This window comes from Mobula hypostoma, chromosome 5 (assembly GCF_963921235.1).
Source record: "Mobula hypostoma chromosome 5, sMobHyp1.1, whole genome shotgun sequence".
NCBI lineage: Eukaryota > Metazoa > Chordata > Chondrichthyes > Myliobatiformes > Myliobatidae > Mobula > Mobula hypostoma.
In genome coordinates this window covers 44,021,265-44,046,275 of record NC_086101.1, presented here as the reverse complement: position 1 = coordinate 44,046,275, position 25,011 = coordinate 44,021,265, and positions in this window count along the sequence as shown.

Genomic DNA, 25,011 nt, shown 5'->3' with positions numbered 1-25,011 from the left:
AAGAGGCACTAAACTGCTTACAAAACTCTTTCTATTGAACTAATAATATCTGTTAGAGTGACTTGTTTTTGGGTAGATGATTCGTTTACACTTAAATGACTTTGGCCACCGGACTTCTATTTGACAAAGTACTGTGGATTGACTCAACAAAATTGCGCTTCCTAAAAAGGTGTGAATACGAGATGCTTCTGGCGCCGTAGTTTGACCAGGTGCTGTAGTTTCGAAGACAGTATTATCTATACTTTGTAAATATTAATTGTCTTCTATCTTAGCATGTAAAATGCCAAATAAATGTATCGTGGATTTAACTTGCGTCCCTAAAGGCTGTGGATACCAACCCAGACATGTTGGCGTCGGAATGAAAGGATGAAATCACAAGGTATGATGTTTGTAGGTAGCTTCAAAAGGAGGCATTGTCTATAACTTTTTAAGTAGCGATTGCCTTTGTGTTTAGCTTGTAAATATCGAGCCCACATTGGGCTAACAGACCTTTCTACCGAAAGTGTCTCCGTCCGTATGATGTCTGCTGTACCTTGTTGTGTCGAATAAAGAAGCTACTTTGTATCTACCAGTGACTCTGTATCTCCGGTGACTTCATCCACGCTACAACAGTATGCATACTTGCATAAGACATGAGCTTCCATGCGTGCTGTCGGTGACGTCCTATTCCTCCACAAAGCAAATAAACTAGCACAGATATATTTTTAAATAGTGCATGGAGTTTCAGCATCTACCTTGATCACTCAACACCTTAAAATGTTAATTAAACCTGTTTCTTCCTGGTTTGCTATCTGTGAAATTAATTTAGGATGATTGGCTGTTTAGGTGGTTTGATGGGATGATTGTCACTGGGGATCAGATATTCCACATAATTGATGCCAAAATGAAATTAATATTGGTGATATGATATCCATGCCAGAGAAAGTATAGTTCAAAGTCAAAGTAAAATTTATTATCAAATACACAAGTATAAGTTACAATATCCTGTACCACCTTGAGACTCATTTTTATGGAGACATTTTCAGGAAAATAAAGAAATACAATTAAATTTACAAAAATGATGTACAAAACAAAGATTGACAAAAAAGTACAATTTGTAAAAGAAGTCAAATTGTGTATATAAAAAAAATAATACTGAGAACACGAGTTATAAAGGTACTTTAAAAGTGAGTCCATTGGTTGTAGAATCAGTTCAGAGTTGCAGTGAGTGAAGTTATCCATGCCAGTTCAGGAGCCTGATAGCTGTAGGGTGATAACTGTTTCTGAACTTAGTGACATGGGACGTAAAGCTTCTGTACCTTCTGCCAGAATGCAGTAGTGAGAAGAGAGCAAGGCCTGGATGGTGGGGGTCCGTGATTAAGGTGGCTGCTGTCCTGTGGCAGTGCTCCATGTATAAGTGTGCTTAGTGGTGTAGAGGGCTTTTGCCTGTGATGGACTAGGCTGTACCCAACACTTTTCAGAGACATTTCCATTCTTGGGCAATGATGTTTCCACACCATTCCATGATCCAACCAGTAAGGCTACTTTCCACTGTGCTTCTATAGAAGTTTGCCAAAGTTGTTAGTGACGAAGTCATATCAGAGGATTTGTACTGGGACCAACACATAAATGCCATCACAAAAAGGTAATTATGACAGTGCCTCTACTTTCTTCTAACGCAAACCTCTGTGAAGAAGAGGAGCTGTCATCTTGCCATCTCTTTGTGATGGCACTTAAACCCTGGTCCCAGAATAGATCCTCTGATATGATTATGCCAGAGAATTTAAAGCAACCAACCTCTCGGCTTCTTCCTCCTATAGTCGATAATCAATTACTTGGTATTGCTGATGTTGAGTGAGACATTGCAGTTGAGGCACCATTCAACCAGATTTTCAATATCCTTCCTATATGCCAATTGATCAGCACTTTTGAATGGGTCAACAAATTGGCTAACTTAATTACAAAATTTGGAGCTATAGTTAACCATAAAATCATAGGCATAGTGTGAGTGAAGCATGTGGCTAAGCACACAACCTTGTAGTGTACCTGTGCTGATAGATGTTGTTACTATTCCTGTCTGACAGGAACTTGTAAGTAAATAAATCAGATATCCATGTTGTACAGGCAGGTAACTGAAGCACAGGTCTTGGGGCTTAATGATGAGTTTTGATGGGAAGATAGTACTGAATGTAGATCTGTCATTTACGTAGAACATACTGATGTATTCATCAAGTTGGCTGTTATTTCTAGGATCACTTGCAAAGTATCCTGGTTCTCACTGCAAACAGAGGAAGACTGTGTAATTTGGATTACTACTTCACAAATATGTTCTACCACAATTTTCATCAATCCGTGTAGCTTTGAGACATCCATTTGCATTTTTCACATTACTTACAGCACATCAGAAAACATTATGATAAAATACATGAATAAGAGGAGCTTAGGGAGATTTGGGCCAAACATGGGCAAATGGGACTAGTTTGGTGGGCATGGACAATTCGGGCTAAGGGGACGATGTATGTGGTGAGTGATTTTATTTCATATTTCTTTACTATATAAAAGGAAATCATTTGTCTTTTGAACTTATAACAAGTAACAGACAGATCCTATTAATCACTTTCTTCATTTAACTTCCTGGTGTACTATTTCCAAATACCTGCCTGTTAACACCACCCACTCACATAAGAGGCAATTTGCAGAAATCAATTCGCCTAATATAAGCACCAAAGCTAAAATAATTCATTATAAAACCATAAGCCATAGGACCAGAATTAGGCCATCTGGCCCATTGAGTGTGCTCCGCCATTCAATCATGCCTGATTCTCTTTTTTCCCTCCTCCTCAACCCCAGTTCTTGGCCTTCTCCCTATGACCTTTGATGCCACGTGCAATCTAATGACACCTATAGCCTGGAGTTAACTGAAGACAGGCCTAATTTTCCAAGATATTTGATGGACCTGGTTGTTTAGAGTTGATCCCACCAGATGTTCAGGACCAGCCTGAGTGGTGTTCTGCATCAGAGGGCTTAGCAGTGCCAAAAACCATCTGATGGTGCAGTACAGGCCCCAGTCCCTAAAACAGCCCCCACATGTGTGAAAAAAAAAATTGCAGATGGTCGAAACCTGAAGTAAAAACAGAACATAACAGCTTCTGGGGGAAGTGTAACATTTCAGATTTGCAAACTTACATCAGAACTGAGAAGGAGAAAAGAAACATTAAACTAAAACAAAATTATTTTATGCTTTCAATCAATACATATAAAATGCTGGAGGAACTCAGCATGACAAACAGCAACCATGGAGAGAAGGGTCTCGGCCCGAAATGGCGACTGTTTATTTCTCTCTATTGATGCTGCCTGACTTGCTGAGTCCCTCCAGCAGTTTGTCTGTGTGGCTCAAGATTTCCAGCATCCACAGAACCTTGTGTCTCTGATTATCCTTTTAATTCCCCTCTTATTCTTTGTGCTACAATTACCATTGATGTCCAAGGACACCCAGGTGCTGCACCATCAGATTAACTGAGAGATCTAAAAGGCAGTCCCCAGCACAATACAAAGGAAGTTAACACCTTGGTTCTGGGATCCTTCATGGAAAGAGTGAAACAAATCAATACAGGTAGCAGGTGGATGGTGAGACAAATGGAATTTCCCTGTGCGTTGAGAAAATGAGTGGCTTCTTTAAGCTGAAAACACTCAAACATTTTCTCCAGGGTTGGGGAATCGGCAACTAGAAGGTATAGGTTTAAAATGAGAGGGGATAGGTTTAATAGGAACATGGGAGCATTTATTTTATATATACTGACGGTGGTCAGTATATGGAATAAGTTGCCAGAGGAAATCATGAGAAGCAGGTACAATTACAACTTTTAAAAGACATTTGGATAAGTACTTGGATAAAAGGTCCAGAGGGATATGGCCAGTTGCTGGCAAATGGAATAGCTTAGGTAGTCATCTTGGTCGGTATGGATCAATTGGACAAAAGGCCTGTTTCTATGCTGTATGGCTCTATTACTCAAATATAAGTGATTAAGAACAGATTATGTCACTATCAGTGCATACAGCACTGCTTGTGGTAAGGCTGTGTGACATGCCCATTAAAAGAAGCAAATAAACATGGGAAGGACTGGGCCAAAGGATGGCAAGCAAAAATAGTTGATTCTCATACAACAGAGATGAAGAAGTGAGTTAGCTAAAAGTGGGAGATTCAATACTGAATCCAGAGGCAGCAATATGCCCAGAGAAAGATGAGATCCTGTTCCTCAAACGCATGTTGGATCTCCTTGTTACAGCATAGGAGGCCACAGAGACAAAGGTCAGGATGATCCAAGAAGTTTAAAAAAAAAGAATGAATGCTACCTTTAGGATTAAAGCATAAGTATAAACTAAAAAGACTAAAAATAAATAATTGAAAAAGCTAAAATAGATCAAGAGTATTTCAGAAAAAAATCTTTACTTTTTAATCCCTTTTTCCTTCCAACCTCCATTGAAATCACCTGATTCCCAGATCCTGCAGTTTTTGATCATGTATTGGATCTAAGAGCCAGTTCCCAGCGTGATGCTGAGGAATTCCACAAGACCAGATCCCACCAAAGGACTTCATGGGATGCCCAGCAGTGAAACAAAACTCTGGTACCAGATTCCTATGTTCCATTGTGTACATATTGAAGTCACAGACATATCAGTTTAAAAGATGCAGGTGTTAATTGTTCAGTTTAGAATCACTGGCAGAGGCCAGTGAGATATGCCCCAGTAAGACAGCAATTGAAGATGCTGTCCTTAAAAAATCAGAATATCCTGATCTAATTCAGAAAATTGCACATATAATTCTTGATTTTGTGCTGACATATCAGATTACAATGTGATCAACTAAAACAAGATTGTTGGCCTGAAAGCTTTTTGGTTGTAGAACAAAGTTTGGCAAGAGATTCCAACTCCAGATTCAATATTGGAATACTTTCTATTTGAATGAGCAGTGAATTGAATCCAACATCCCCTGTTGTCTCCCCTGTTGTTGGCTGAGGCAAACTTCGCTTGACGTCTTTCTTAGTGTTCCAGTGTTTGAAGGAATTTTGATAAAGCTTTTCACACTCTAGCAGGACTTTGAAGGAGTAAAAAGGTGAAAGAACAAAGAGTTAAGATCATCAATAAAGGAACCATGGCAACAGAAGGGCAAAATAAGGTTCTGCACAGCAATTTTTGTCTAAGATGGAATTGGAAACAAAGGGAATAAAAATTACAGGATTATTATGAAAGATCAGGGTTTTTGGACTAATTGGATGCTCTTTCGGACTTCATGCCTTCGCAGTGAGACTTATTGGCTCCTTCTGTGCAGTATCTGTCTCTAATTCTGCATTAAACATGAGTTGCCAGTTGCATCCCAGCATGAACCAAAACCTTAAGGATGGGAGAAGATGAGAAATGATTGAAACCATGTTGAATTCTTAATCTTATCTTTCAATAAAGTATGTTTTGTTGAATTCATTTCAGTTTCGATCACCAGCTGCTCAGTTAGTTTTTTCACAATGTTAGTAACTTGACTAATCCCAAGCAAAATTTCTATCTCCACATCCTATCATGGCTGAGGATGTTTGCTTAATCTTTCCTGATGTACTGTAAACCCAATCTGAACTTAATTTACTACCAAGGTCATACAGAGAGAGATGTACAGTATACAGTAGAGCTACTGCCTCAATTTCAGCAAACTGTGTTCAATCCTGATTTCCTGTTGTATCTACATGAAATTTGAACATCCTCTCTGTGCCTGAGTGGATATCTTCCTTTGTCTCAGCATCCTCCCACATCACAAAGATGTGTGGGTTGGTAAGTTAATTGGCCACTGTAAATTACCCTGGTATGTTGCTAAGTAGTAAAATCTGTGAGAAATTGATGGAATCAAGAGAGAAGAAAACATGGTTTACATAAGATTAAAATAGTAAATGGTTGCTTGATGGTTGACATGACTTTTTAGTGTAAAGGACCTTTTTCCGTGCTGTAAGACTCTATTGCTGTGGACACAGCTGCCGTTTTGTCTGCTCTATCCTCTCCCATTTTCCTTGATCCAACAGAAATATTGTGTTGCATGGTATTCCTCTCTGCATGTTTTATTCTCCAAGCTATCCGATTTTCTGTATTGGTACATGAGGTGTGACTCAGCCGGTGACGCTCATACAGTTCCAGTCCCACAAGAGCACAGCCATCTGGTCAAACACGCCAATAATGCACACAGGAAATCGTTGCTCTGGAGGTGCTATCTTTCAATGAGTAATGGTGCAATCTAGTAGTCATAAGAGAGTAGTTCCGAGAAGTCCAGGTGGAAGAGACTCAATGCTTTGGCCAATAATTATACTGCAACTTTGTTAAAAGAGAATATTTGGTCTTACTCACATTTCTCTTTCACATTGCTTGACCTGTTGTCCTAATTGCAGTACTAACTATATTTCACAATAACATCCTCACCAATAAGGTATATTGAAAAAATACTAAAATCAGGTGTGAAAGCTATTGTAAAAATTTGCTTCCTTTTTCATTGCCTTAATGTGGCTGTTCCTGGAGCTGTGTCCTTTTACCCAAGCATGGCCTCATTTTGATATGGCTTCTTTGCAAAACAAAGCTTCATCAGGATCCTGTAGGTGAGAAAAGCTTCCCATAACTGCACAGGTTCAGTTCAGTGTGGTTCTTGAAGGCTGAGTTGGTGATAATATTTTAACCAATTAGTGTAGGAATGGAGCCATAGGGTAATACCATATTGAAACAGACCTGTAACATTCTTTGAGGAGGTTACAAGTAGGATAGATAAAGGGGATATAGTGGATGTTGTATATTTGAACTTTCAGAAGGCCTTTGACAAGGTGCGAAACATAAAGCTGCTTACCAAGTTAACAACAGGAACGTTACTGCCATGGTTAGAGCATTGGCTGATTAGGAAGAGGCAATGAGTGGGAATAAAATGATCCTTTTCTAGATGGCTGCCAGTGACTAGTGGTGTCCTGCAGGGGTCGTTGTTGGGACTGTTTCTTCTTATGCTGCATATCAATTATTAGATGATGGTATAGATAGCTTTCTTAGCAACACATACAAAATGCTGGAGAAACTCAGCAGTCCAGGCAGCATCTTCCAAATCTAATCCTCAGCTTGTCTTCTGCAGTCCTGCCGAAGAGTTTTGGCATGAAACATCGACTGTGCTTTTGTTTTTCCATAGGTGTTGCCTGGCCTGTTGAGTTCCTCCAGCATTTTGTGTGTGTCTCCAGCATCTGCAGATTTTCTCTTGTTTGTGATTAGATGGCTTTCTTGCCAAGTTTGCAGATGATATGAAGATTGGTGAAGGGGCAGGTAGTGTCGAGGAAACAAGTAGGCTGCAGAAGGACTTAGACAGATTTGGAGAATGGCCAAGAGACGGGTAAATGAAATAAAATGTTGGAAAATGCAAGGTTATTCACTTTGGTAGTAGAAATAAATGTACAAGCAATTTTCTAATTTGGGAGAAAATCCAAAAATCTGAGATGCATTGGGACTTGGGAGTCTTGTGCAGAACACCCTCATGGTTAATTTGCAGGTAGAGTTGGTGGTGAGGAAGGCAAATGCATTTCAAGAGGTCCAGAATACAAGAGTGGGAATGTGATGCTAAGGCATTATAAGACATTAGTGAGGCCTCACCTTGAGTATTGTGAATGATTTTGGGCTTCTCATCCAAGAAAAGATGTGCTGGCAGTGGAGATGGTTCAGAGGAGATTCACAAGAATGATTCCAGGAATGAAAGCTTTGATAGCTCTGGGTCTGTACTCACTGGAATTTAGAAGGATGAGGGGGGGATCTCATTGAAACCTTTTGAATGTTGAAAGGCTTAGGCAGAGTAGATGTAGAAATGATGTTTCCCATGGTGGGGAGTCTAGAACAAGAAATCACAGACTCAGGATAGAGGGGCATCTATTTAAAACGAAGTGCAGAGAAATTTCTTTAGCCAGATGGTGGTGAATTTGTGAAGTTTATTACCACAGGCAGCTATGGAGGGCAGGCCATTGGGTGTACTTAAGGTGTAACACTGAGCTTGATAGGTTGTTTATTGGACACGGCATCAAAGGTTACCAGGAGAAGGTTGAGGAGTGAGACTGAGGAGGGATAAAAAGGATCAGCCATGATTGAATGGCAGAGCAGACTTGCTGGGCCAGATGGCCTAATTCTGCTCCTATGTCTTATGGTCTTATTGACATGTCAGGTCCACATTGAGTTGACCATTGTACAAATCTATAATACCATTTACTTGAATTTGGACCATAACCTTATATTTCTTGGTAATTCAGTGTTTATTTTCTATTTTCTTCTTAAATATTGTGAATCAGAATCAGATTTATTGTTACTGGCATGTGACATGAAATTTGTTAACTTAGCAGCAGTTCAATGCAATACATAATCCAGCAGAGAAAAAAAAATAATAATAATAAACAAGTCAGTCAATTATGTATAATGAATAGATTTTTAAAAATGTGCAAAAACAGAAATACAGTACTGTTTATTAAAAAAAAGTGAGGTGGTGACCAAAGATTCAATGTTGATTTAGGAATCAGATGGCAGAGGGGAAGAAGCTGTTCCTGAATCGCTGAGTGTGTTCCTTCAGGCTTCTGTACCTCCTACCTGATGGTAACAGTGAGAAAAGGGCATGCCCTGGGTGCTGGAGATCCTTAATAATAGACACTGCCTTTCTGAGACGCCACTCCCTAAAGATGTCCTGGGTACTTTGTAGGCTAGTACCCAAGAATAATCTTGTTTCTTCAATTATTGGCTAATTTCCATGAAAATCATGTCTAGCTCTAGAAATGACTGAAAATTGTATTTTTATCATTCTTTTGTTAGTTATTCCCCATTTATTGTATTTATCTAGATAAATTACCTCAATTTTACAGGGAAAAGTCACTGCAACTCATCTCCTCTGCTTTATAAGATCATTGTCTACAGCATAAATTAACTTTGCTGCAGAACAACCAGGCTACATTTCATTTCAAAATATATCTTGTTCATAAAATCATTCTAAAATATATAAATACATAAGGTTTAGGGGGCAATATTTTCAAAACAATGAATGTGATGGGTTGGTATGGCAACTGTTCAGCCCATGACGGCAAACTCCAGAGAGGGATGTGGACATTATGAAAACCAGCCTCTCCTCTATGGATCTTGCTTCCTCGGTAAAGCAGGCGACATAATCAAAACCTCCACTCACCTCAGACATTTCATTTTTCTCCGTCTCCCACTGAGCAGAAGATACAAAGCCTGATATCACATATCACCAGGCTCAAGAACAGATTTTATAATATTATTGAATGGTCCCCTAGTACAATAGGAAGGACTTTTGACCCCACAATTTAATTTGTTATGGTTTTGCATCTTATTTTCTGTCTGCATTGCACTTTCTCTGAAAATGTGACACTTTATTTTGCATTCTGTTATTGGTTTCCCTTGTACTACCTCAGTACACTATGGTAATGAAATGATCTGATATGGCAGCATGCAAAACAAGTTCAGTACTGTATCTTAGTACATGTGACAATAATAAAATCATTCACCAATTTGCAATTTATTCCATTAATTAACATTAACCATAATACCATAAGACAAAGGAGCAGTATTAAGCCATTTTGACCATCAAGTCTGATCATGGCTAATTTATTATCCCTCTCAAACTCATTCTCTGCCTTCTCCCCCATACCCTTTGAGGCCCTTACAAAAAAATAACCTATCAACCTCCACTTTAAATATACCCAATGACCTGGCTGCCGCAGGCATCTGTGGCAATGAATTCCAGGGATTCACCAGCACCTGGCTAGAAAAATTCCTCCTTATCTCTGCTGTGAAGGGTCAACTTTCTATTCTGAGGGTGTGCTCTCTGGCAGTATTCTCCCACGATTAGAAACATTCTCTCCACATTCACTCTATCCAGGAGATGCCATCTATTGTCAGCCATTTATAATCTTTAAGCTTGGGGTTTTAATACAAATTTGAATGAATTGTGTGAAGGCGTAGGAGTGTTGTAAACTGTGGCCCATTCCCATGTATGTAGTTATTGAGTCACATGTACTTAGAGTCCAGCCCACAGTCTTTTTCCCTGAAACGTCATGACTGATGAATCAGTTGTCAAGTCTGTAATCTGTTCTGCCATCATATTGGCACTCCTTAGCTTCTGTTTGTTATTATGCACAGAGATGACATTTGGCTGTGACTTGGAAAATATACACATCCATCATTCATTTATTTGACATATTTTACTGACCATAAGGTGTGTTGGGATTTCCTGAAAGGGATGAAGAAAGCAATACACATATAGACAGTTTTCTATTTCTTTCTAGATAGACCTTTAAAGAAAAAGAAAGATTTTTCTTTTGACAGACAGATTCTGTCATTACATACATCATTGTTCTTAGGCAGCGATTCATTGGCCTGATAAGCTGTACAGTTGCTTTAGAGAAATGCCCAGTATATGCAGTCAATCGGAATAAAATAGAGAGGGGCCAGCAATAACAAAGCCAACTATCTAAATTTAGGACACCAGTATAGCAATATATGGAAGCTGATTCTGATACAAATCATAATTAATTATTGAAATTATTGCCATTAAACCCGAGAAGCAAATGCAATTTCCAGATTTTGTGCTTTTATTCAAAATGCTTCATTATGCCCTCCCAGGCATTTTAAAAAATTTGCTTAACATTGACAGCCAACACACACAATGCAGTGGTAGTGGGCACACAGATGGTTTAATGGCAGCTCTTACTGTCTGTTAATATGAAATTCATGTCCAGGGAAGTTCCTCCTTATCCTAAGGGCCCTAAATGACACATGCTCAGGAATTACATCAGCCCAGGTATAGCTCTGTGATGGAAAATTGCCTGCAGTATATAAGAATTGCATATTTGGAATTGGAGTTAGAATTCATTTATTACTGTCACATATTGAGATTATAGTAAAAAGCTTTTCCTTGCATAATATTCATGCAGGACAGCTCATTACGCATTACATTGAGGTAGTAGAATCAGGATCAGGTTTTCATATCATTGGCTAATGTTTTTTTTTGTTTTGAGGCAGCAGTACATTGCTATACATAATAATAAAACTACAAATTACAAGTATATATTATATAAAAAATTAAATTAAATACGTGGTGCAAACAAAAAGGGGGAAAATAGTGAGGTAGTGTTCATGTGTTCAATGTCCATACAGAACTGATGGCTGAGAAGAAGCTATTCCTGAATTATTGAGTCTCTTCGGGATCCTGTACCTCCTCTTTGATGGTAGCAATGGTAGCATGTCTCGGGTGAAGAAGGGTGATGATGGATGCTGTCTTTGAGACACTGTCTTTTAAAGGTGTTCTCAATGCAAGTTGAGACTCATGCCCATCATGGAACTGTCTGAGTTTACAACTTCCTGCAGCTTTTTCCCAATCCTATGCAGTAGCCCCTCCGTACCAGATGGTGGTGCATATGGTTAGAATGCTCTCCATAGTATATCTGCAGAAATTTATGAATGTCTTTGGTGATAAACCAATTGCCCTTAAAATCCTAATGTAATTTAGCTACTGTTGTGCTTTCTTTGCAAATTTATTGCAGCATAGATCCTCAGATTTTGACACCCAGGAACTTGAAGCTGCCCAACCTATCCACTACAGATCACTCGAAGAGGACTGATGTGTTCCCTCTACTTTTCCGTCCTGAAGCCCACAATCAAATTTTTGGTCTTGATGTTGAGTGCAAGTTTGTTGTTGCATCATCACATAACCAGATGATCTTTCTCGCTCCAATGTGCCTCTTCATCAACATCTGAAATTCTGCCAATGATCATTGTCTCATCAGCAAACTTGATGCCATTTGAGCTGTGCCTAGCCACATGGGTGTAGAGAAAGCAGAATAGTGGGCTAAGCTCACATACTTGAGGTGTGCTACTGCTGATTGTCTGCGAAGAGGCAGTGTTGATTTTCTGATCCGCACAGGTTCAGAATGAGGTAAAACACTGACGGAGTGCAGAATAAAGTGCAACAGGTACAGCAAATATGTCATGCAGGTAAACAAGGAGGTGCAAGTTCATATCGAGGGAGGTTATGAGGTTGAGTCCACCTTATCATACTTGGGAACCATTCAGTCTCCTTCAATAAAAAATGATTATGAACCAGAATTTTACAAAAATCTGGTAGTTACTATGATCAACACTGACTTAATTCCAGATTTGTTCAATAAAAAAAATCTAAGTTACTCAGCTGTCGTAAATAGAATGGAATTCATCAGCTGTATCATTAGATTAGGCCTCTGGGTTTTGAGCCTACAAACTATTGTTCTGGTATTTTGTTATTATATTAATTTAATGGAATGAGTTTGCTATGCAAATATGTTAACCTGGGCCTCACTGTGCTTTTCAACTTTTGTGTATTGACAGAACTTTATCTCATCAGGGCTTGCGCATTGTAGATAGGTCCCAGAAAGGAAAGGTGAACTAAAAGCAGGTGTTGTGGAGAAACAGGAGTGGCACTGGAACAATTACAGAGAATGTTCAAATTACACAACAAATCTGGCATCATTGACGGAATGACAATGTGGGTAACATTTCAGGTCTAAGAATCTCCATCAGAATCTGAAACGTTAATTTTGTTTCTTGTCTCACAGATGCTGCCTGACCTACTTGCCAAACCCCAGAGTGCTGCAGATGGCATTTCAGATTTTCACCAGCTGCTGTACCCTGGGGTTTGACAAGTCAATTATTTTGGTAGTCAGTCTTTACAGGCACATTAGGGTACAGGACCTTAAGACATAGGAGGAGAATTAGGCCATTCAGCCCATCAAGTTTGCTCCACCATTCCATCATGGCTGATCCTGGATCCCACTCAAACCCGTAACCCCACCTTCTCACCATATCCTTTGGTGCGCGGACCAATCAGGAAGCTATCAATTTTTGCCTTCAGTATACCCATAGACTGTGGCAGAGCATTCCACAGATTCACCATTCTCTGGCTAAAAAAACTACCTCTGTTCTAAAAAGAAACCCCTCAATTTTGAGGCTTTATCCTCTGATTCAGGATACCCCTACCATAGGAAAGATCCTCACCTTATCTTGTCTTTTCAAAATTCAGTTGATTTCAATGTGATTTCCACTCCACCCCCCCCCGCCCCCAGTTATTCTAAATTCCAATGAGTACTGGTCCAAAACTGTCAAACACTCCTCATATGTTAAGCCATTCATTTCCAGAATTATCCTTACGAACCTCCTCTGGAATCTCTCCAATAAGAACATATCCTTTCTAAGATATGGGGCCCAAAACTATTGCGAATACTCCAAGTGCAGCCTGACTAGTGTCTAATAAAGCCTCAGCACAATCTCCTTGCTTTTATATTCTATTCCCCTTGAAATAAATACCAACATTGCATTTGCCTTCTTTACCACAGATTCAATCTGTAAATTAAACTTCTGGGAATGTTGCACAAGAACTCCCAAGTCCATCTGCGCCTCAGATGTTCGAATTTTCTCCCCATTTAGATAATAGTCTGCATTATTGCTCTTCTTACAAAAATACATCATATATCAGAACACTGTATGCCATCTGCTACTTTTTTTGCCCATTCTTCCAATTTGTCTAAGTCCCTCTGCAATTGCATTGGTTCCTCAGCATTACCCACCCCTTCAGCTATCTTCATACAATTTGCAAGCCTTGCCACAAAACCATCAAATCCATAATCTAAATCATTGACAAACAATGTGAAAAGTAGTAGTCCGATTACCAAGACCTGAGGAACACCACTAATCACTGGGTGCAAAACAGAAAATGTCCTCTTTATTCCCACTACTGCCCAATGCCCGTCAGCCATTCATCTATTCATGCCAGTAACTTCCCTGTAATGCCATAGGATTTTTTCCTTATTAAGCAGCCTCATGTGTGGCACCTTATGAAAATCCAAGTAAATGACATTCATTGCCTCTCCCTTTTATACATCGCTTGTTACTTCCTCAAAGAACTTTAACAGATTTGTCAGGCAAGATTTCCTTTTACAGAATCCATACTGACTGACTTATTTTATAATTAGTCCCCGAGTACCCCAAAACATCATTAATAATGGACTCCAACACTTTCCCAACCATTGAGATCAGAATAACTGACCTATTATTTCCTTTCCTCTGCCTCCTCCGTCTGAAAGAGTGGGATGACATTTGCAATTGTCCATTCCTCTGGAACCAGGCCAGAATCAAATGATTCTTGAAAGATCATGACAAATACATCCTTTATCTCTTCAGAAACCTCTTTCAGGACCCTGGGATGGAGTGACTTATCCACCTTAAGACCTTTGAGTTTGCCTAGAACTTTTTCTTTCATAATAGCAATGGCACTCATTCCTGCTCTGACACTCATGAACCTCTGGCACACTGCTAGTGTCTTCCACTGATGCAAAGTACTCTTTAAGTGCTTCTATTTCTTGGTCCCTGATTACTACCTCACCAGTGGACATTTTCCAGTGGTCCAATATCAACTTTCACCTCCCTTTAACTCTTTATATAACTTAAAAAAAAAACTTCTAGTGTCCTGTTATACAGTTTGCCCTCATATTTAATCGTTTCCTTTTTTATTGCTTTTTTAGTTGCGTTTTGTTGGATTTTAAAATCTTCCCAATCATCCAACTTCCTACTCACTTTGGCTACTTTATATGCCTTTTCATAGAAACATAGAAACATAGAAACATAGAAAATAGGTGCAGGAGTAGGCCATTCGGCCCTTCAAGCCTGCACCGCCATTTATTATGATCATGGCTGATCATCCAACTCAGAACCCAGCCTTCCCTCCATACCCCCTGACCCCTGTAGCCACAAGGGCCATATCTAACTCCCTCTTAAACATAGCCAATGAACTGGCCTCAACTGTTTGCTGTGGCAGAGAATTCCACAGATTCACCACTCTCTGTGTGAAGAAGTTTTTCCTAATCTCGGTCCTAAAAGGCTTCCCCTCTATCCTCAAACTGTGATCCCTCGTTCTGGACCTCCCCAACATCGGGAACAATCTTCCCGCATCTAGCCTGTCCAATCCCTTTAGGATCTTATACGTTTCAATCAGATCCCCCCTCAATCTTCTAAATTCCAATGAGTACAAGCCCAGTTCATCCAGTCTTTCATCATATGAAAGACCTGCCAACCCAGGAATCAATCTGGTGAACCTTCTTTGTACTCCCTCTATGGCAAAGATGTCTTTCCTCAGATTAGGAGACCAAAACTGCACACAATACTCCAGGTGTGGTCTCACCAAGGCCTTGTACAACGGCAGTAGTACCTCCCTGCTCCTGTACTCGAATCCTCTCGCTATAAATGCCAGCATACCATTCGCCTTTTTCACCGCCTGCTGTACCTGCATGCCCACTTTCAATGACTGGTGTATAGTGACACCCAGGTCTCGTTGCACCTCCCCTTTTCCTAATCGGCCACCATTCAGATAATAATCTGTTTTCCTATTTTTGCCACCAAAGTGGATAACTTCACATTTATCCACATTAAATTGCATCTGCCATGAGTTTGCCCACTCACCCAACCTATCCAAGTCACCCTGCATCCTCTTAGCATCCTCCTCACTGCTAACACTGCCACCCAGCTTCGTGTCATCCGCAAACTTGGAGATGCTGCATTTAATTCCCTCATCCAAGTCATTAATATATATTGTAAACAACTGGGGTCCCAGCACTGAGCCTTGCGGTATCCCACTAGTCACTGCCTGCCATTCTGAAAAAGTCCCGTTTATTCCCACTCTTTGCTTCCTGTCTGCTAACCAATTCTCCACCCACACCAATACCTTACCCCCAATACCGTGTGCTTTAAGTTTGCACACTAATCTCCTGTGTGGGACCTTGTCAAAAGCCTTTTGAAAATCCAAATATACCACATCCACTGGTTCTCCCCTATCCACTCTACTAGTTACATCCTCAAAACATTCTATGAGATTCGTCAGACATGATTTTCCTTTCACAAATCCATGCTGACTTTGTCCGATCATTTCACCGCTTTCCAAATGTGCTGTTATCACATCCTTGATAACTGACTCCAGCAGTTTCCCCACCACCGACGTTAGGCTAACCGGCCTATAATTCCCCGGTTTCTCTCTCCCTCCTTTTTTAAAAAGTGGGGTTACATTAGCCACCCTCCAATCCTCAGGAACTAGTCCAGAATCTAACGAGTTTTCCTTGGCTTTTATGCAGTCCTTAACTTCTTTTGTCAACCACGGCTGCCTACCCCTGCCATCTGAGAACTTCTTCCACTGTGGGAAGTATCTATCCTACGCCTTGTGAAATATTCCTAGAAATGTCAGCTATCTCTTCTCTGCCATCATCCTCACCAGTATCCTCCTCCAATCCACCTGGGCAAGTTCTTCTCTCATGCCCCTAACTCCTTGTATTCCATTGCAATACACGTGACTTACACTTCTCCCTCTTAAATTGCAGTATGAATTCAATCATAATCTGATCATTGTCTTTTAAGAGTTCCTTTACGTTAAGCTCCCTAGTAAGATCTGGGTTATTATACAACACCTAATTTAAGATGGCCTTTCCCTGAGCAGGGTCAAGTTCAAGCTGTTCTAAAGAGCCATCTCATAGGCATTCAAATTCCCTCTTGCGATCAACCTGATTTCCCCAATCCCCTTGCATATTGAAGTCCCCCATTGCAATTGTGACATTGCCCTTATCACATACCTTTTTCAGCTCCCTTTGCAATCTCAACCCCACATCTTGGCTACTGTTTGGAGTCATAGAACCATAGAACAACACAGCACAGAAAAACAGGCCATTCGGCCCTTCTAGTCTGTGCCAAAACTTTATTCCACTAGTCCCATTGACCTGCACCCAGTCCATAACCCTCTAGACATCTCCCATCCATGTATCTATTCAATTTATTCTTAAAACCTAAGAGTGAGTCCACATTTACCACGTCAGATAGCAGCTCGTCCGCACTCCCACCACTCTGACTGAAGTTCCCCTTAATGTTCTCCCTAAACCTTTCCCCTTTCACCCTAAAGCCATATCCCCTCATATTTATCTCTCATAATCTAAGTAGAAAGAGCCTACTCACATTTACTGTCTATACCCCTCAATTTTGTAAACCTGTCTCAAATCCCCCCTCATTCTTCTATGCTCCAAGGAATAAAGTCCTAACCTGTTCAATCTTTTCCTGTAACTCAAAACCTGAAGACCTGGCAACACCCTAGTAAATCTTCTCTGCACTCTTTCAATCTTACTGATATCCTTCCTATAGTTAGGTGACCAGAACTGCATACATTACTCCAAATTTGGCCTCAATGCCTTGTAAAACCTCACCATAACATCTCAACTCCTATACTCAGTACTTTGATTTATGAACACCAGGATGCCAAAAGCCTTCTTTACAACCCTGTCTACCTGTGACACCACTTTCAGGGAATTATGTATCTGAACTCCCAGATCTTTGTTCCTCAGCACTCCTCAGTGCCCTACCATTTGATGTGCATGTCCTACCTTGATTTGTCCTTCCAAAGTGCAACACCTCACACTTGTGTGTGTTGAATTCCATCTGCCATTTTCTGGCCCATTTTTCCAGTTGGTTCAGATCCCTCTGCAAGCTTTGAAAGCCTTCCGTGCTGTCCACAACACCTCCAATCTTAGTGTCATCAGCAAACTTGCTGATCCAATTTACCACATCTAGATCATTGATATAGACAACAAACAACAATGGTCCCAGCACAGATCCCTGAGGCACACCACTAGTCACAGGCCTCCAGTCTGAGAAGCAATCATCCACTACCACTGCCTTCTCCCACACAGCCAATTTTGAATCCAGTTTACAACCTCTCCATGGATACCTAGTGTCTGAACCTTCTGAACTAACCTTCCATATGGGACCTTGTCAAAGGCCTTACTAAAATCCATGTAGACAATATCCACAGCCTTTCCTTCATCTACTTTCTTGGTAACCTCCTCGAAAAACTGTACTAGATTCATTAAACACGATCTACCACGCACAAAGCTATACTGTCTATCCTTAATCAGTCCTTGGCTGTCCAAATACTTGTATATCCGATCTCTTAGAACCCCTTCCAATAATTTACCTACTACTGATGTCAGGCTCACCCGCCTGTAATTACCTGGTTTACTTTTGGAGTCCTTTTTAAACAACGGAACAACATGAGCTACCCTCCGATCCTCCAGCACCACACCCGTGGCTAAGGACATTTTAAATATTTCTGCCAGGGCCCCTGCAATTTCTACACTAGTTTCTTTCAAGGTCCGAGGAAGTATCATGTCAGGACCAGGGGATTTACCTACCTTTATTTGTTGTAAGGCAGCAAGCACCTCCTCCTCTAATCTATATATGTTCCATGACACTACTGCTCGTTTCCCTTCCTTCCATATACACTATGCCAGTTTCCTGAGTAAATACTGATGCAAAAAAAAACTTTAATATCTCCTCCATCGTGAGGCTCCACACATAGATGACCACTCTGATCTTCTAGGGGACCAATTTTGTCCCTAACTATCCATTTACTCTTAACGTACTTGTAGAAACCCTTTGGGTTTACCTTCACATTATCTGCCATAGCAACCTCACCTTTTTGCCTTCCTGATTTCCTGCTTTAGTATTTTCTTACATTTTTTATAGTCTTCAAGTACCTCATTTGTTCTTTGTTGCCTACACCTGCTATACACCACTTTCTTAACCAGATTGCCAATATCCCTTGAAAACCAAGGTTCCCTATGGCTGTTAACTTTGCCTTTAATCCTCACAGGAACATGCAAACTCTGCACTCTCAAAATTTCACCTTTGAAGGCCTTCCACTTACTGAACACATCCTTGCCAGAAAACAACTTATCCCAATCCTTTCCACTTCCACTAAATTGGCCCTTCTCCAATTAAGAATCTCAGCTTGAGGACCAGACCTATCCTTACCTATAATTAACTTGAAACTAATGACATTATGGTCACTGGACCCAAGATGTTCAACTACACATACTTCTGATACCAGACCTGTCTCGTTCCCAAATAGGAGATCAAGTATTGCATCCTCTCTCATTGGTACCCATATATATTGATTTAGAAAACTTTCCTGAACACATTTGACAAACTCCAAACCACCTAGCCCTTTCACAGTCAATATGTGGAACGTTAAAATCCCCTACTATTTGAACTTCTTGTTTCTTGCATTAGTCTGCTATCTCTCTACAGATTTGCTCCTCCAATTCTGACTATTGGGCAGTCTATAATACAACCCTATTAGTGTGGTCACACCTTTCCTGTTCCTCAGCTCCACCCATATGGCCTCTGTAGACAAGTCCTCCAGGCTGTCCTATCTATGCACAGCTGTGATATTTGCCCTGACTAGTAATGCCATTCCTCTCCCTCTATCACGACTGAAACAACAGAACCCCGGAACATTAAGCTTCCAGTCCTGCTCATCCTGCAACCAAGTCTCACTAATAGCAATAATGTTATAATCCCACATGCCAATCCATGCTTTAAGTTCATCTGCCTCACCTACAATACTCCTTGCATTGAAATAGATGCACTCATAGAACATAGAATAGTACAGCACAGTACAGGCCCTTCGGCCCACAATGTTGTACCTACCCTCAAACCCTGCCTCCCATATAAGCCCCCACCTTAGATTCCTCCATATACCTGTCTAGTAGTCTCTTAAACTTCACTAGTGTATCTGCCTCCACCACTGACTCAGGCAATGCATTCCACGCACCAACCACTGAGTAAAAAACCTTCCTCTAATATCCCCCTTGAACTTCCCACCCCTTACCTTAAAGCCATGTCCTCTTGTATTGAGCAGTGGTGCCCTGGGGAAGAGGCCCTGGCTATCCACTATCTATTCCTCTTATTATCTTGTACACCTCTATCATGTACCCTCTCATCCTCCTCCTCTCCAAAGAGTAAAGCCCTAGCTCCCTTAATTTCTGATCATAATGCATACTTTCTGAACCAGGCAGCATCCTGGTAAATCTCCTCTGTACCCTTTCCAATGCTTCCACATCCTTCCTATAGTGAGGTGACCAGAACTGGACACAGTACTCCAAGTGTGGCCTAACCAGAGTTTTATAGAGCTGCATCATTACATCGCGACTCTTAAACTCTATCCCTTGACTTATGAAAGCTAACACCCCATAAGCTTTCTTAACTACCCTATCCACCTGTGAGGCAACTTTCAGGGATCTGTGGACATGTACCCCGAGATCCCTCTGCTCCTCCACACTACCAAGTATCCTGCCATTTACTTTGTACTCTGCCTTGGAGTTTGTCCTTCCAAAGTGTACCACCTCACACTTCTCCGGGTTGAACTCCATCTGCCACTTCTCAGCCCACTTCTGCATCCTATCAATGTCTCTCTGCAATCTTTGACAATCCTCTACACCATCCACAACACCACCAACCTTTGTGTCGACTGCAAATTTGCCAAACCACCCTTCTACCCCCACATCCAGGTCGTTAATAAAAATCATGAAAAGTAGAGGTCCCAGAACAGATCCCTGTGGGACACCACTAGTCACAATCCTCCAATCTGAATGTACTCCCTCCACCACCGCCACCCTCTGCCTTCTGCAGGCAAGCCAATTCTGAATCCACCTGGCCAAACTTCCCTGGATCCCAGGCCTTCTAACTTTCTGAATAAGCCTACCGTATGGAACCTTGTCAAATGCCTTACTAAAATCCATATAGATCACATCCACTGCACTACCCTCATCTATATGCCTGGTCACCTCTTCAAAGAACTCTATCAGGCTTGTTAGACACAATCTGCCCTTCACAAAGCCATGCTGACTGGCCCTGATCAGACCATGATTCTCTAAATGCCTATAGATCCTCTCTCTAAGAATCTTTTCCAACAGCTTTCCCACCACAGATGTAAGGCTCACTGGTCTATAATTACCCAGACTATCCCTACTATCTTTTTTGAACAAGGGAACAACATTCGCCTCCCTCAATCCTCCGGTACCATTCCCGTGGACGACGAGGACATAAAGATCCTAGCCAAAGGCTCAGCAATCTCTTCTCTCGCCTCATGGAGCAGCCTGGGGAATATTCCATCAGGCTCCGGGGACTTATCTGTCCTAATGTATTTTAACAACTCCAACACCTCCTCTCCCTTAATATCAGCATGCTCCAGAACATCAACCTCACTCATTGTCCTCACCATCATCAAGTTCCCTCTCATTGGTGAATACCAAAGAGAAGTATTCATTGAGGACCTCACCACAGCCTCCAGGCATATCTTCCCACCTTTATCTCTAATCAGTCCTACCTTCACTCCTGTCATCCTTTTTTTCATCACATAATTGAAGAATGCCTTGGGGTTTTCCTTTACCCTACTCGCCAAGGCCTTCTCATGCCCCCTTCTTGCTCTTCTCAGCCCCTTCTTAAGCTCCTTTCTTGCTTCCTTATATTCCTCAATAGACCCATCTGATCCTTGCTTCCTAAACCTCATGTATGCTGCCTTCTTCCACCTGACTAGATTTTCCACCTCACTTGTCACCCATGGGTTCCTTCACCCTACCATTCTTTATGTTCCTCACTGGGACAAATTGATCCCTTACATCCCACAAGAGATCTCTAAACATCGACCACATGTCCATAGTACATTTCCCTGCAAAAACATCATCCCAATTCACACCTGCAAGTTCTAGCCTTACAGCCTCATAATTTGCCTTTCCCCAATTAAAAATTTTCCTGTCCTCTTTGATTCTATCCTTTTCCATGATAATTATAAAGGCCAGGGAGCAGTAGTCACTGTCCCCCAGGTGCTCACCCACTGAGAGATCCGTGACCTGACCCGGTTCATTACCTAGTACTAGATCTAGTATGGCATTCCCCCTGGTCGGCCTGTCCACATACTGTGACAGGAGTCCATCCTGGACACACTTAAAATCTGCCCCATCTAGACCCTTGGAACTAATCAGGTGCCAATCAATATTAGGGAAGTTACAGTCACCCATGTTAACAACCCTGTTATTTTTGCACCTTTCCAAAATCTGCCTGCTAATCTGCTCCTCTGTATCTCTGCTGCTACCAGGGGGCCTATAGAATACCCCCAGTAGAGTAACTGCTCCCTTCCTGTTCCTGACTTCCACCCATATTGACTCAAAAGAGGATCCTGCTACATTACCCACTCTTTCTGTAGCTGTAATAGTATCCCTGACCAGTAATGCCACCCCTCCTCCCCTTTTTCCACCCTCTCTATCCCTTTTAAAGCACTGAAATCCAGGAATATTGAGAATCCATTCCTGCCCTGGTGCCAGCCAAGTCTCTGTAATGGCCACTACATCATAATTCCATGTATGTATCCAAGCTCTCAGTTCATCACCTTTGTTCCTGATGCTTCTTGCATTGAAGTACACACATTTCAGCCCTTCTACCTTACTGTCTTTACACTGTTTATTCTGCTTCTCTTTCCTCAAAGCCTCTCTGTATGTTAGATCTGGCTTTACTCCATGCACTTCTTTCACTGTTCTATCGCTCTGGATCCCATCCCCCTCGCAAATTAATTTAAACCCCCCCGAACCATGCTAGCAAACCTACCTGCAAGAATATTGCTCCCCCTCGAGTTCAGGTGCAACCCATCCAATCTGTACAGGTCCCACCTTCCCCAGAAGAGATCCTAATGATCTAAAAATCTAAAACACTGCTCCCTGCACCAACTCCTCAGCCACACATTCAACTGCCATCTCCTCCAATTCTTACCATCACTGTCACGTAGCACTGGCAGCAATCCTGAGAACGTCACCCTTGAGGTCCTGTTCTTCAGCCTTCTGGCTAGTTCCTGAAACTCAAGAACATTTCTATCACATACAAACCTTTGATTTCTGTCTATACATACACCTCACATGACCTTTATCCTCCTCCACCTCACTATCTGCTCTAACACTGGTTCCCTTCCCCCTGAAAATCTAGTTTAAACCCCCTGGAGCAGCACTAGAAAACCTATCCGCAAGGATGTTAATCCCTTCCAGTTCAGGTGCAAACTGCCCCGTTGGAACAGGTCTCATCTTCCCTGGAACAAAGCCCAATTGTCCAGAAACATGAATCCCTCCCTCCTTTACCATCTGCTTAGCCATGTATTTAGCTGCATTATCTTCCTATTTCTACCCTCACTGGCATGTGGCACAGGTAGCAATCCTGAGATTGCAACTCTGGAGGTCCTGTCCTTCAACTTTACACCTAACTCCCTAAACTCTCTTTGCAGGACCTCCTCCTCCTTCCTATCCACATCATTGGTCCCTACATAGACCATGACATCTGGCTGCTCACCGTCCCTCCTGAGAATACCAACAACTCAATCCGAGATATCATGGACCCTGACAGCAGGGAGGCAACAGACCATCCGGGATTCTCGATCCCTCCCTTATCTGTCCCCCTAACTATCAAATTCCCTATCACTACTGCTCTCCTCTTTTCCCTCCTTCCCTTCTGAGCTGAGGGTCCAATCTCAGTGCCAGAGACACAACCTCTACAACTTGTCCCTGGTAGGTCATCCGCATCAACAGTATCCAAAATTAGATACTTATTGTTGATGGGAACAGCCACAGGTGTGCTCTGCTCTTTCTGTCTATTCCCCTTCCTTCTCCTGACAGTCACCCAGCTACCTGCCTCCTGACTTTTAGGGGTGACTGTCTCCCTGAAACTCCTGTCTATTTCTGCCTCACAAATGATCCAAAGTTCATCCAGCTCCAGTTCCCCAATTCAGTTTGTCAGGAGCTGCAGCTGGATGCACCTTTTACAGGTGTAGTCATCAGGGACAATTGTGCTGTCCCTGACTTCCCACATACTGCATACAGAGCACTCGACTGCCCTACCTGCTGCCTCCATTACCTACTCCTAAGTTAATTAAATGAACTTACCCAACCTTACCTCACTGAGAGCAGGCTTGTCCTCAGCCTCTGCTCACCAAAGCCTCAAAGCTCAACTCCTGCCCTGAGCCACACTCACTCTAGCCACTCCTCTGTCTGTATCTTGTTTTACGGCGGTTGACATCCAGCTTAATGGTGCATTACCGCCACCCTCTGCTCCAGAATGTGCACTAGACATACATTCTAAATCCCTTCACCCAATCTCACAGACACACACACAGACACACAGACACACAGACACACAGACTTACTTCACCCTCCCATCTTTGACCATCCTGGTATCCTATTCCTGTTTATTCGTCATATTCTATAAAAAAAAAACCCTGTACCCCTTAAAACGCTAAAAATACCCAGACTTGTGCTCTCTCACCCATGCCCAGTAACCCTTTTAATGTGAATTCCTGCATCCCCAACTCCCTTAATTTATTTCTCATCATCTCTCTCTGTATCCCATACTTCCTGCAACTCAGAACTACATGTTCTATTGACTCCTCTTCCTGACATTCCTCATACAATCCTGTCTGGTGTTTCCCTATCATTTTCAATGATTTGTTTAATACACAATGCCCCAGCCTTAACCTAGTCCACACAATTTCCTCTCTTCTGTTTCCATTACCTACCCTAGTAACTGCAACACCCTTTTGTATTTGATATAAATGCCTCCCTTTCCCCTCCCTGTCCCATCTTTCTTGCCACATTCAGTTGACTTTTTCCCAGATTACACACTTAACCTCTGCTTTACTGATATGAATGTGCATTTCCACATTTTCTTTCTTTAACACCCTCTTTGCCAAGTCATCCACCCTCTTTGCCAACTCATCCACCCTCTCATTCCCCTTCACCCCTACATGTGCTGGAACCCATAGAAATTTTACCTGACCTCCCTGATTTGCAATTTTTGTAACTAACTGAAGGACTTCATAAAGTACATCTTGCCGACTGTTTGTGTGAAAAGACCTTAAACTTGCTCGAACTGAGGATGAATCTGAACATATCAATGCTTTGGCTTGTCTGGCTTTCTGCACCCATTGCAATGCAACCAACACTGCCAGCATCTCTACTGTAAACACCCCTAACTTATTAGATGTTCTTCTGCTGATTCCAATTTCTTTTGCTGGTATTACCACCCCAAACCCTGTCACTCCTGTTTCAGGTT